This window comes from Schistocerca americana, chromosome X (assembly GCF_021461395.2).
Source record: "Schistocerca americana isolate TAMUIC-IGC-003095 chromosome X, iqSchAmer2.1, whole genome shotgun sequence".
NCBI lineage: Eukaryota > Metazoa > Arthropoda > Insecta > Orthoptera > Acrididae > Schistocerca > Schistocerca americana.
The window spans coordinates 476646331-476661581 of NC_060130.1; positions in this window are offsets into that span (position 1 = coordinate 476646331).

The following is a 15251-nucleotide window of genomic DNA, read 5'->3' on the forward strand; positions in this document are numbered from 1 at the left end:
TAAATCTGCAGTTAGTGCTCCACCTATATCTCTGAATATATTCTTCACTTCTGCGGAGACAGTTTCAGGCAGACCATCGGCCGTGTCCTTCAAAATTCTGGATATGGTGGTTGGATGAGGTAGCAGTACCTCAGCACTCACTGCACCGTACTTGGCCCCCACATCAATAAGAAACTGTGCCGTCTCTAGAAACCCAGATCCACACGCAACTTCGAATGGTAAAATGTCTTTGCTGACAAGACTGATAAGTTTTTCTGTCGCGGCTGTCTTCAAATTTGGCGGAACTACAGGAACTTTCACGTGTCTCTTGGTATTTAAATAAGTAATTATGCTACTTTGTCCAGCCTCAGCAGAATGTTTTAGCAAATTTGAAGTTCCACTTTTGTGTCCAGTGTAGGAATATACTTTTCTACATGCAAAACAAGCCATTATATCTTTTATCTTTTCGTTGCCATCAAATACGTATCCGAATTCTTTCCAAATTGCCGATTTCAATTTGTTTTCCTTCACTAATGTAAAATCACATTTTTTCACCTTACACGAAATTGTATCCATCGATATGGTGTTCATTTGAAGAAAGAACTCTCACTGATATTTGCTACGATGCGCGTTGTCACTCGGTCACTACAAAGCGCTAACTGAAGGCAGCAGAAAATTGCAACGGGCACCTGTCTGGTAGACAGTGCGCAGGTTTGCCACCCAGAGAGCACTTCACAGGCCACACAAGAGACACGGTCACGGAAACGGATTAGGCGCAGGTCTCTTGGGTACAGCTACGTCGGTCGTAGCCAGGCGCTGAGGACAACAGACATCCACTCTACCCGGGCCCTGCAAGATTCCAAGAATGTCAACAGACTTGAAGTTTTCAACTAACATTGCAACATACGTACTGGGCAGATGCCTTGTTCATTATCCGCGGATGACCCGCGGATATCCGCGCCGATCGCGATTTTATCCGCCAAGTAACAAATACCGCGGATAACCGCGGATATCCGCATCCGCGCAGACCTCTAGTCGCGGAGCTGGTCTACGGGGCGGAACGCAGATCCGTTCACTGCCGTTGACGTCACGACTCACCGGACCGCGCCGGGCGCGATAGCCACGTCGCGCTCAGACAAAGTCAGCGTCTGCCGAAGGCCGACGCCATCTCCACGCTGCTGCGTTTCTCACTGTCACCGTACCAGGTACCGGCCGCTAGCCTCCGACTCCACCGGCACCGCCGGAGTAATACGAGGAGGTGAAAATTCATCCCAAGGGCCATTCAGAAATTGTAACGACTTGTTACTGAAATAAATGTTTTGTATCTGCCGTCAGGAGCCGACTGCTGTCCACATTATACCACCTACTGGCACGCTATGTCGACAGTTACAATTACCCGCCACCTTTTACAATTCAAACATCTGGCAATTCATATTATTCCACATTTACGTTCTTATCGTCCACTATTCGAACTTACCTGCGACGCTTTCCCATATACTTGTGCAATATTCTGGGATGTGCCCCATGAGTGTTTTGTAAGAGGTCTCATTGCTAATCTGCTGCCTTTCCTCGTCGTCCTACCAACGAAATAAAGTCTGACACTTGTATTAACTGCTATGCATACTATGTGAACACTCAGTGTCACATCTCCACGAATTATTATACACATGTTTTTGTATGAGTTGATCGATTCTAACAGTGACTCACTGATATTAAAGTTTAAAGATACTACGTTTGGCGTTTAGCAAAACGCTCAATTTTACATTTCTGAACATTCAAACCAATTTACCCATTATAGCAAATTCCTTAAATATTTATCAAGAGTTCACCGAATGCTTGTGGAGTTATTTTTAAATTTTTTCCATTATAGATAACAGTATGAACTACAAAATTCAGAATTTGCTGGCCGTATTGAGCGTCCTGTTCTTAATATATACAGTATGAACAGCAAGAGACCCAAGTAACTCCCTTTGCGCACGATTAAAAGCGCATTGCATTTATCAGAAGCTTTCCCTACCAAAAAATTCAATTATTTTCTTCATGCTATTATCAGGAGTGGATATATATTTTAGGAAACTCATTAGGTAGATCTGAATGAGAACTATTTATTTACTACCGGTTTCGGTCTGACACGATTGTCTGATGCCTGTATCAAAGTTAAGAAGATGAAAATGACTACAGAATCTCAAAATAAAAAATGTCGAGAGAACAACAATATAAAAGCATTATTTACGAAACATTGGCCAATAAAATTCACATGATACTAGTGTAGAAATATAAAATCCAATTACTGTCAAACTCATCAACAATAGCATGCTAAACAATGATTTTCCCGCATCGGCAATTATAATCATACAAAAAATCAAATCACTGAACGTATGTAGTCAGGACATAAAGTGAGAAACCGAAGTTTATGTAAACTCAAAGGTGAAACCACGTATATGTCTAGTCGATAAGAGTAGTAGCACACAAGCTTAATTTCAAGATAAAACAACATTTATGACAACGGCTACAATATAATCATAAGTATCGTTTGTACAGGAGGAGAATAATGAGATATCAAAATCATCACAGTTACAAAATAGCATTTTTTATGAAAAATTAGTGTCAGATACATGTCAATGGCAGCATTTATTTTGTTCTTGAGGTGGTACACAATTCTTTATTTTGGGAAAGTATCCCTGTATGTAGAAAGGAAGCTTAAACCCGTAACGTAAAAACATCATTTTATGTGCACCACATTGTTGGACACTTTTTTCCCAATGGTAAAGTCAGCACTCTAGCTTTGGAAAAGAGTGTAATATATATTCAGTTTCTTGTAAATGTGGCAAACTCTGTATTGGTCTGTCTGGCAGGGCAGTATGCACCCTCTTGAAGGAACACCACAGAAGTTGGAAACTTAGAAAAAGGAGCTCTACTTTTTCAGACCACTGGCTTAGAGAACGTCATAGTTACAAGGTGAAACATGAAGTGTTACATCACATCCATAATGGAAGGAAGATGTACTACCTTGAAATAATGGAAATTGTTAAACATATGTACATTAGCCCAAGCTTAGTACTGAACGACCAGACACAGTTACCTTACTCGCCATTTCCAACTGCAATTACTACTCGTAATCTCATTGTGGCCATGTTGTCAATTACCCCTCTCACTAGCATGCCCCATTTTCCTTTATTTCAGTTACTGTAATTTGTCTTGTTGTTTTAAAATAATTACTTTGTATACTCACAGTTGCTTCACTTATCTCCTTTTTGTCGCTAGTACACTCCTGGAAATGGAAAAAAGAACACATTGACACCGGTGGGTCAGACCCACCATACTTGCTCCGGACACTGCGAGAGGGCTGTACAAGCAATGATCACACGCACGCCACAGCGGACACACCAGGAACCGCGGTGTTGGCCGTCGAATGGCGCTAGCTGCGCAGCATTTGTGCACCGCCGCCGTCAGTGTCAGCCAGTTTGCCGTGGCATACGGAGCTCCATCGCAGTCTTTAACACTGGTAGCATGCCGCGACAGCGTGGACGTGAACCGTATGCGCAGTTGACGGACTTTGAGCGAGGGCGTATAGTGGGCATGCGGGAGGCCGGGTGGACGTACCGCCGAATTGCTCAACACGTGGGGCGTGAGGTCTCCACAGTACATCGATGTTGTCGCCAGTGGTCGACGGAAGGTGCACGTGCCCGTCGACCTGGGACCGGACCGCAGCGACGCACGGATGCACGCCAAGACCGTAGGATCCTACGCAGTGCCGTAGGGGACCGCACCGCCACTTCCCAGCAAATTAGGGACACTGTTGCTCCTGGGGTATCGGCGAGGACCACTCACAACCGTCTCCATGAAGCTGGGCTACGGTCCCGCACACCGTCAGGCCGTCTTCCGCTCACGCCCCAACATCGTGCAGCCCGCCTCCAGTGGTGTCGCGACAGGCGTGAATGGAGGGACGAATGGAGACGTGTCGTCTTCAGCGATGAGAGTCGCTTCTGCCTTGGTGCCAATGATGGTCGTATGCGTGTTTGGCGCCGTGCAGGTGAGCGCCACAATCAGGACTGCATACGACCGAGGCACACAGGGCCAACACCCGGCATCATGGTGTGGGGAGCGATCTCCTACACTGGCCGTACACCACTGGTGATCGTCGAGGGGACACTGAATAGCGCACGGTACATCCAAACCGTCATCGAACCCATCGTTCTACCATTCCTAGACCGGCAAGGGAACTTGCTGTTCCAACAGGACAATGCACGTCCGCATGTATCCCGTGCCACCCAACGTGCTCTAGAAGGTGTAAGTCAACTACCCTGGCCAGCAAGATCACCGGATCTGTCCCCCATTGAGCATGTTTGGGACTGGATGAAGCGTCGTCTCACGCGGTCTGCACGTCCAGCACGAACGCTGGTCCAACTGAGGCGCCAGGTGGAAATGGCATGGCAAGCCGTTCCACAGGACTACATCCAGCATCTCTACGATCGTCTCCATGGGAGAATAGCAGCCTGCATTGCTGCGAAAGGTGGATATACACTGTACTAGTGCCGACATTGTGCATGCTCTGTTGCCTGTGTCTACGTGCCTGTGGTTCTGTCAGTGTGATCATGTGATGTATCTGACCCCAGGAATGTGTCAATAAAGTTTCCCCTTCCTGGGACAATGAATTCACGGTGTTCTTATTTCAATTTCCAGGAGTGTATATCTTATGTGTTTTTTAAAATTTTATTCCTGTTAAAGAAAAGGTTATTTTGTTCAGCCAGATCCTTAGAACATGTCTTCAAAGTTTACTGTTCAACTTATTTTTTTCTATGAACAGCTGTTTTAATTTGTATATAGTTCATTAGTGTATGTATATCATATTTTACCTTAGTTAAGTAGTATTACATCGCATTTACACTGAAATAATGGCTCTTGTTTTATTCCTAAAGCTAACATTAAAATTTTTCATCTTTGGAAATGAATATTTTAAGACCCTTGATACAACAAAATTTCACTGCAACGCATACTTGTCTTTGTACCTGATGATGGCGTAACAGCCGAAAACTGGTTTGTGAAATAAATAATAAATATTGTAGAATATTACACTAGTGTTGCGTGTGTTTTCATTCATAATGTATACCTTCCTTTACGTATTTTCTGGATTCTTATTTCAATGTTCCATATATGTACGTGTTTTTTAAGTGATAAGCCGCATTACCTCTTCTGGTTCCCCTGTAAAATATGAGGTTCAGTGTTATAATATTTAATAGGATTACATCTCGTGATGGTTGTATGGCTCGTCAGAGTTGAGTAAATCTGTGTTTCTGCTTCGATGGTGTTCTCCATCAATACTGCACGTTACTAGTCTAATGAATAGTTTACTTAAGCTTATTTATGAATGACAATCGCCAATAACCTTGTTTTATTTGCTTCATTTACGGTTACTTTCCTAAATCTGCTTCTTTATTATTTCATTATATTGTTGATTGTTTTATGTCTATTTATTACTGTGCTAATTTGTCCTAGCCAGATTACCCTGTCCTCTCCTTGTTTTCGAATGACTATAAGAAGCCCACTATTAGTTAGTGTGATGTATCCAAATTGACCTTTATGGCTGATTTTACTGAACCTTTTGGAAATGAATTTCCTATTATTCCTATTGACTGTAAGATTGGATTGTATACTACATTACTCTAAGTTTCACAAATAATGTGAATTACATATCCTGCATTTCTGCATTTCTACAGAAATTCATCTAGTATTTTTATACTGTGTACCTTTTACTGTTAGGCCTGTTGCGTTTTTCTTGTATCTGTGGTCATGCATTTATGTTTGGAAACTCAGTTATACTCATTTACTCAGATGTGCCTTGTTTCTGGATCTTTGTCCATTGGGACATGTGATACACTGAATTGTATGATATACTGCGCTCAAAAATTGTATATAATAATATGACATGATTTTTATACTAATACTACGTTTTTACGGCAACTGCAATTAGTTTGGTACCTTATTATTCTGACACAGTGTCGGCGTTACTTGTGACTTTACTCTAATGCTTGTCATTGTGGTTGTTTTACCTTAAAATTACCTTTGTGTGCTACTGCTCTTACCCAGTAGATATCTTTCTGGTTTCTTCTTTGAGCTTCCAAATAATTCGGTTATGTCTTGTCTATATCTGTTTAGTTATTTGTTTTTGTGCATGACAATAACTGATGGTGCGAAAAATCGTTGTCTACCTTTTCTGTTGTTCAAGATCTTGATAGTTAATGTGACTTTACGTTTCTACCTGTGTGTTACGTGATTTTTATTGGCCAATTTTCGGTAAGTATTTTTTCTATATTGTTTTTGTCTGTATGATGTTTTGAATTTTAAAGTTAGGTAGTCATTTTTATCTTCTTAACGTTGGGACAGTCACCAGACGATGGTCTTGTACTGAAACAGATAGTAAATAAACTGTTTTAATTTAGCTGTATCATGAGATATCTGTAGCTGGTGTGGTACAGAGTCAAATGATTTTCGGTAGTCAACAAATATTATATCCAGCCCACTGCCTTTTATCAGTGGCATGCAAGGAGTCATTTGACAGCAGTGTGGGTTTAGTGTCACATAAATGGTGTTTGTGGAATTCATGCTGGCTGGCATAAGGAAGACCATTCTGTTCGTATTCTTCTTAAGGTTTGTACTCAGAAAAGTTCTAAGACTCAGGAACAGATAGATTTAAATTTCACTAAACGGCAGTTCTACAGGTCGCTTTTGCTACCCATTATGCAGACAATTGTGATCTGTGTTTTCTCCCAAACAGTGGGACACAGATTTCGTGTTCAAGGCATCTGCGATGTATCGTGATTAAGAGTGACTCACTCAACTGAAAATTTAGTATAGAACCAGACATGGATTTAGTTAGTCAAAAAAATGGTTCAAATGGCTCTGAGCACTATGGGACTCAACTGCTGTGGTCATCAGTCCCCTAGAACTTAGAACTACTTAAACCTAACTAACCTAAGGACATCACACACACCCATGCCCGAGGCAGGATTCGAACCTGCGACCGTATCAGCAGCGCGGCTCCGGACTGGAGCGCCTAGAACCGCACGGCCACCGCGGCCGGCATTTAGTTAGTCCTACAACTCTGTGCAGCAGTAGTAATTTCAGTTCGTTGTTAACGACACTGTAACTTTATCTGTACCACTCATCGTTCCAACGGCACCAGAATTACAGTAAAGCAGTAATCGCGGATCTTCCTTCATGAAAGACCACTTTAAAACGCAGTTCCTTGCTGCTTTGTTTCCTTGGTTAGTGTCAGGTTTGGTTCTTGTGCTACTCTTGAGACTGTATACTAACGTTGGTGCCAAATTAAGTAATACATATGATCAGAATATCTATGGGTTTCGTGAGATGCCGCTCGATATTATTCTGCTACTTTAGTCGTAGAATTCTTCAGGCACTACACAGCTAAACAAATTTAATTTAGCGCCTCTGTGCCTTATGCCCTATGCCTTGCTTGGTACGCATCTATACAGTGATTGGTCAACTATTCTGCTAAACGTGTGGCACAGTTCATACACGCTTGTTCAATGATTCGAGTTCCTCTTTGTCATATGACTCTACCGCTTCTTTATATACCTTATAAATGTAAATCTGTCTACTTGTTTAGTTAGAGGTAGACAGACACAGTGTCGCTACACCCAATCCATGCGAAAAAACACTTTCCTCAGCAACTCACTAAACTTCAAACGATGTTGAACGCAAATCTTGTAAGTAATATTTCAGTTACTTTAATAAATTAAAAGTATTATGGTTACCTACATGGAACATAATAATACATTCTGCGATTTAATTCTTTACCCAGCAATAAAAAAGTGAAAAAAGCATGACATTTGTATTTAAAGGGTAAGTAAATCATGAATTATACCGGTGTTGAATTAGAAGCAAATCCATTAACTGATTGAACTGTTTAAAACTGCAAACGAGAGAAGCTGTGAATGTAATTATCGATCTTTGACTTGAAGAGCCTTTTATATGTCTGAAAATGGCAGTTGTTAGCTCTTTGTCTCTCTCAACATAATTACACACAAGTATTTTGCATATGGTTAAATGTGTTCATGGACTAAAAGGAAAATTGTCTTAATGATATGCATTCACGAATACCGTTACCATCAGGAATTTACTGTGAGTAAACACTCGAAGGTCATAGACTCATGAAAACAAGAAGCGTTACCGTATACTGAGTCTGTGAAGTGCGTTGGAGAGAGTTGACTTTAATCGCTGAAAATCTTTGTGTCACAGAGTGCCAACACATTAAAAATCGCAGTAAAATACGTAGCAAACTATTCCACCACACAATATACTTTTGAAGGAGGAAAGCATTAGGCAACAAATGGCTGAATTATTTCCTTGCTTTGCAACAAGTGGCTCGTTCAGACCAAAAGTATTACTGGTCAATGGTATATTGCTGCATTTGGTTGTAAAAATTAAGTTGACAATCGGACGCCCGTCCAAGACGTTCACATAAAACTACCTTCCTGCCACTTTCGTACTATAGCTTTCCACACCTGTTGTTTCACTGCAGAAGTCGACACTTGGAATGTAGTCCCACGTAAAGCTCCTCTATCTTTTATCTGGAGTATCTGCTCATATTAATGCCCAACGGCTTAAGTTTATTATTAAATGGAGTATTTGCTAACACACTTCGACAGCATGGTGTGCCTTGACTTAACAAGGCGCTGCATCAGGAGGCGAGAAAAGACAGAACATGACCACTGTGGAAATAGGAAAACGAAAAACTTGATATCAGATTTGTCAGCTAATCGAATAAGTAGGCGGACACATTTACAGATGACAAAAATTCTGTAATTATTGGTGTGGGAGGGACTTCTTTTACAAGTTAACCTCTCCATCTCGACAGGCAGTTCTGAAAGAAATTAAAGAAAGTAAAGTTCCAAGTACTGTAAAAGAGCGTGGAAATTGGAGAGTACATTTGTTATCGTGCAACAAAATATAAAGGCTTGAAAAACAAAACTCATAATCTTACAGTGTGTCTAAATGAACTAATAGCGGAAATCTAGCTGCTGTACTTTGCTTGTCTGGGCACCACATGCAGGAACAAAAATGCTGCATGTTGAAGACTATAAATTGGCAATTTTCTATCGCAAAAGCGACCTAGAGAACGAGGTGTTGTTATGTATGTAAAACATAATCACAAACTCAATACTACCGTAAGAATTAGTTACGACGCAGAGAAACACATAGAACAATGTGCATATGAAGTCATACTTCCTAACAGTAACATTATAATCACTAAATTTTATAAATCTCATTCAAAAATTTTCTGAAATTACAAAAATCTACTAACTTTATTAATTTTTGTAAGTCAGGACATATTCAACAAGGTGAATATTCGTCCAGTTTGAAATAGATTATCAGACCATGATAACGAAATCCCCAAATGGCAACATGGCTATTCTAAATAATGTATTAACAAGAAAGGCCATAATATTATATCATGAACTCTCAATAGACAGCCTTAGAAGGAACCTGCAACGCTTCAGTTGGAACGAGGTACATGAGGCATTTGATATAAGCTCTAAATTTCATTCTTTTCTAAGTACGTTCTCCCGTATTTGCAGCTATTTCCACAACAAAAACACTAATCTATAGCACCAGCATTGTATCAAAGAAACCGTGTATAATGAAAGGTCTCAAACCATCGTGACGTAGACAGGAAAAACTATAGACAATTGAAACTTCCTGGCAGATTAAAACTGTGTGCCCGACCGAGATTCGAACTCGGGACCTTTGTCTTTTGCGGGCAAGTGCTCTACCATCTGAGCTACCGAAGCACGACTCACGCCCGGTACTCACAGCTTTACTTCTGCCAGTACCTCGTCTCCTACCTTCCGAACTTTACAGAAGCTCTCCTGCGAACCTTGCGGAACTAGCACTCCTGAAAGAAAGGATATTGCGGAGACATGGCTTAGCCACAGCCTGGGGGATGTTTCCAGAATGAGATTTTCACTCTGCAGCGGAGTGTGCGCTGATACGAAACTTCCTGGCAGATTAAAGCTGTGAGTACCGGGCGTGAGTCGTGCTTCGGTAGCTCAGATGGTAGAGCACTTGCCCGCGAAAGGCCAAGGTCCCGAGTTCGAGTCTCGGTTGGGCACACAGTTTTAATCTGCCAGGAAGTTTCATATCAGCGCACACTCCGCTGCAGAGTGAAAATCTCATTCTGGAAACATCCCCCAGGCTGTGGCTAAGCCACGTCTCCGCAATATCCTTTCTTTCAGGAGTGCTAGTTCTGCAAGGTTCGCAGGAGAGCTTCTGTAAAGTTTGGAAGGTAGGAGACGGGGTACTGGCAGAAGTAAAGCAGTGAGTACCGGGCGTGAGTCGTGCTTCGGTAGCTCAGATGGTAGAGCACTTGCCCGCGAAAGGCAAAGGTGAGTTTTAATCTGCCAGGAAGTTTCATATCAGCGCACACTCCGCTGCAGAGTGAAAATCTCATTCTATAGACAACTGTTAGGATAAACACAAATGAACAACTGTTTTCGTGTTATAGATGGCATTTTCCTTTATTTGAAATATTTAAAAATTAAAAAATTCCGTGCCATGTCAGAAATTACTATTTCTGCAAAAGATAAAAGTGCAGTACTTTTACAAGGGAAGTGGGAGGGTCTACCAGGAAAGAAGATGATCTAGTACTTAAAGATAAAGAGAAAATGATCCGTGACGCCAAATATGCAGCAATTCTGTTTAACAACCACTTACACAATGTGCTGGCATAGTCAGCACCGAAGAAAATGCATTTCAGCATATGTGACGGTCTGTGCCACAAGTACACAATCAGTTCACGGTCTCTCCATCTACTTCAAGTGAGAGTAGAAGAATAATTAACTCTCACAAAACCATTAATTTTTAAAGGGTTCGTCACTTTTCATGTAAGGTACTAAAAGCATGTTTCCTTGGTACAGGGCCGGCCGGTGTGGCCGAGCAATTCTAGGCGCTTCAGTCTGGAACCGCGCTACCACTACGGTCGCAAGTTCGAATCCTACCTCGGGCATGGATTTGTGTGATGTCCTTAGGTTAGTTAGGTTTAAGTAGTTCTAAGTTCTAGGGGACTGATGACCTCAGATGTTAAGTCCCATAGTGCTCAGAGTCATTTGAACTCTTTTTTTCCTTGGTACAGCCGCTGTACTCACCCATATACTGTATTTCAGGCATCACATCCATAAGGTATCTTTCAAAACAGATTTAAGTACGCCATCGTTACCCACTCCTTTAAGAACGATAGTCGGACATATATTTTTAACTACATACGTTTTTCATAATTAACTTGCTCCTTAAACGTTTTTAAAAAGTTAACGTATTTAAGAAGGGTTGTGCATATCTGCAAATAAAAGACTCTGAGTCACTTGCAGTTTAGATTCCAGGAGGGATTCTCCACTGAAGTGCCATCAACCACTTCACTGACCATTTATTAAAATATCTGGACTGCATGATTTCACCAATGAGTTGATTTTGTGATCTGCCTAAGGCATTTAACATTGCAAAGCAATACAATCTTTTGGAGAAACATTAAGTTATTGGCTTTTGAGCTATACTGAGCAACTCATGCAGCTGTCTTGGTGACTCTTCTTCAGAAATGGAACAAATTAACGTTCGTGTTCCACAGTGTTATTTCTAGAATCACTCCTATTCTTCCTACGTGTGAATGACCTCCCACCTCACTCCGATAAAAATGAAGTAGCACTCATTGCTGATCATGCAAGCATTATGATCAAGACCAACAGAGCTACAACATCACAACAAGCAATAAATGAAACATTCAGAAGTTTAACTAACTGATTCTTTGTGAATAGTCTTTGACTGAGCTATTGTGCCGTACAATTCATTCAATTTCATACGAGGTTAGACATGTTATCAACAATAAACATTCAACGTGGGGAAAAGGATGTGACTAAAACTTAACCGTTTAAAATTCTAGGGTGTGTATACTGAATGCAGCATTAATTGCAAAGAACATAGGCTTTCACAAACGATGCAAAAATATTTGTTCTATGTGTAATTAATAGTTTTGGCTACGAGAACACAAGAAAATTAGCTTTCTTGTGAAACACAACTTTCTGATGGGGCATGGAATAATTTTCCTACGACAATTCCGCACATATATAGAAAATATTGGGTGTGGTGACTATGATATCTGTTGTGCATACTGGACCTTCTTGTGGGAAATTGTTTATAAAATTTGGCATACTATCAACGATCTCACAATATATATAATCTCACATGTACTTCGTTCTGAAGAATAAGGCATAAATTGCAGATAATAGTAGCGTCCGTAAGTATGGCACTATGAACAAAAATAGCCTCCACTAACCGTGACTGAACCACAATCTTGCACAAAATCGAAATATGCACCCATAAAAATAATTTCGACCCTCCCTTGTAAATGAAATGTGTTGGCTGGTACTGAAAGTTTTAAAATTAAACTCCCTTGTAAATGAAATGTGTTGGCCGGTAACGAAAGTTTTAAAATTAATCTGTCATCTGTACGTAACAACCCTTACTGTGTAGACAAGTATCTGAGTAGGTAGGTAGTATGTACGTGATTGGATTACATTTACCATATTTTGTTGTAGGTTAAGATTAGAACCACAACTTCAGTTATATAAATAACCAAGATGTTGTTTTCAAAAAGAAAATTAGTCTTATTCTGCTCCTACTGACACATTGCACATAATGGCGAGTTGTCGCACACATGATAAACGAAACAATCAAATCATGAAACAAAATTCTAACCTAAATCGATTACACAGAGCAAGTAGATGCAGTGAACGGTCCCTACTACTTTTAAGTATACGCATACTGGTTTACAAGTGGCATACATGTGCTAGTTCCGGCGCGACTGGTAAACAAATACAACTAAATACGAAAACGCGACATTACTTCGGGGCTGAGGTGTCTCGATAAGACCTCGAGATCCTGTTGTACATTGTCAACTTCGTTGAAATTCTATGAGCAAGGCTGGTCATCTGAACCTTCTCTACCAGTAGATGGACGACCTAGGAGCCCAGATGGCGGGCATCGTTAATTACAACGTATGCTGCAATCTGCAACTCGTTACACACCGTTCCCCCATTGACTGCCAGGGCAGCCTCTTCATAATGGCGAATGAGGCTCCCAGGCAAACACATTGAACTCATAAGGTGATCGTTCTCGTCTCTTACAGTCACTTCCCTATGTGACACTATTATTCAGTGCACATTCAAACTTCAGACTATTTACACACCAATAAAATTTTGCCCTTACTTCCCTCTGATGGGACCCACCTGGCATCCCAACTAGTGAACTATGCCATTCTGGCTCAGTTTTAGTTTCAGTGGGCAAGAGAAATGCTGCGTCTTAACAGCCTGTTGTGTGTGTGTGTGTCTGTGTCTGTGTGTGTGTGAGCATGTGACACCACCATAAAATCCTTAGCCAACTGATGTTGTGGTCTGATGCAGCATTCCATACTAGGCGCTTAACTTCACCTCTGAAACCTACATCCACATGAATGCGTTTCCTGTGTAGATGTCTTATTCTCCCTCAATAGCTTAAATCCCCTCACATCCATCGATTACGAATTTAATACGTTTAGCTCAGTTCTGCCCTCACTTCTTTTCGTCAGATTTTGAAAGAAATTTCTTTTCACTCCGTTGAGATTTAGTACATAATTATCCTATCTGCCTATTTAACCTTCATAGTTCTTCTGCAGCACTACAATTCCAAAGTTTCTACTTTCTTCATGTCTACAGTGTTTATCGTCCACATACAAATTCTTTGTCTGTCTACACTACAGACCAATATTTTCAGATAAGACTACCTGACTAGTAAATTAAAATTAATGACTTTTATTAACAGATCTCTCTGTTTCAGAAAATTCTCCTTGATATCGCATGCATATGTATTATATTACCTTTAAATTTACCATCACCAGGTATTTTTCTCCCGAAATGGCAAAATTCGTCTACTGTCTTTAGTGTCTCATTTGCTAATCTGATTCCTTCAGCATCATTTTATTTAATTACGTATATTCCATCCGATTTCTTTTAGTTTCTTGTATTCATTTCATAACATCTTTTCAAGAAGATGTCCATTAGATTCAATTTATCTTCTAGGTCCTTTGTCGTCCCCGTCCGAATTGCAGTGTTACATGTACCAAGATGCTACTCCAGGTGAATGTAAAATGAATGTGCACAACGGAAAATACTGAACGCTAAAATCAAGATTTGGCCCTGTTTGACTGCCCCCCTAAAGCAGATCATAGGATCTCTTAGTTGTGATATTACTTCCTTCTTCTTGCTCTTTAACGTATACATCACAACCTAAACATAAAGGAATGATTAAGGGAACTAGTAACTACTAAATGATCATTGTTGTTTCTGATTATACATTCATTGTAGATTAAAAAACCACTTATATATATTTCAGATCTTTTTTATTTCCTAACTAATATTACTGATCAGTTGCCCGAATCTACCCCTTTTTATGGCTATGCGATCTAATGTAAATAACGCGAAATGACCACGTAATCTACGTACCAAACACTAGAAGACACTACTTTCAAAGGTGATCTACAGTGGTGTGCCACCTCAGTGTAAATAAAAGTTACGTGATCACTGCTGTTTAGCTTTATAGCCCTAATATGCCAAAGTAATTAGCAATTTTACCGGATGTACTGCGTCTGGTGCGTCGGAGTGATGGTTCTCATACACGTCTGCGACTATGGGAGAACTCCAGCCACAAATAAAAACTCTTTCAAACACCAGGACAGCAGAAGGTGGTCCTCTGACTAGTATAATCTAATACTGTATTCTCCTCTCTTTGTTCTACAGACAAGAAACGCGAACTTCCAGCCACAAGGACGGAATTCAGAAAACGTCTCTGCGTGAATACAGACAGAAGAAGTGCTCTTAGTCACTGAACGCTGCGTACTCAGCAACGACTCCCTACCCGGAGACGAAGTCCAGAATCGTATAAGTTCGCAACAGTACAGTGCCTGACCGTTCTAACTATAAAATCTCCTTAGAGCAAAGACAGTAAGTCCGTCTGCACCAACAAAAGCTGATACTGAACGACTATCAAACACGGGAGCTCAAATCGGAAGACTATTTCTATCCACCACTGACTTCCCAGCAAGGCTAGGCTCCCCTCCCTCGGAAATGCAGGAAGCGAATCATATTCTCTAAACCACGGAATATTCTCCCTCTCTACAGATTTTTCCGAACGCTGACCAATCATATTTTAGTCTTTTGTCGTCGAGCGCG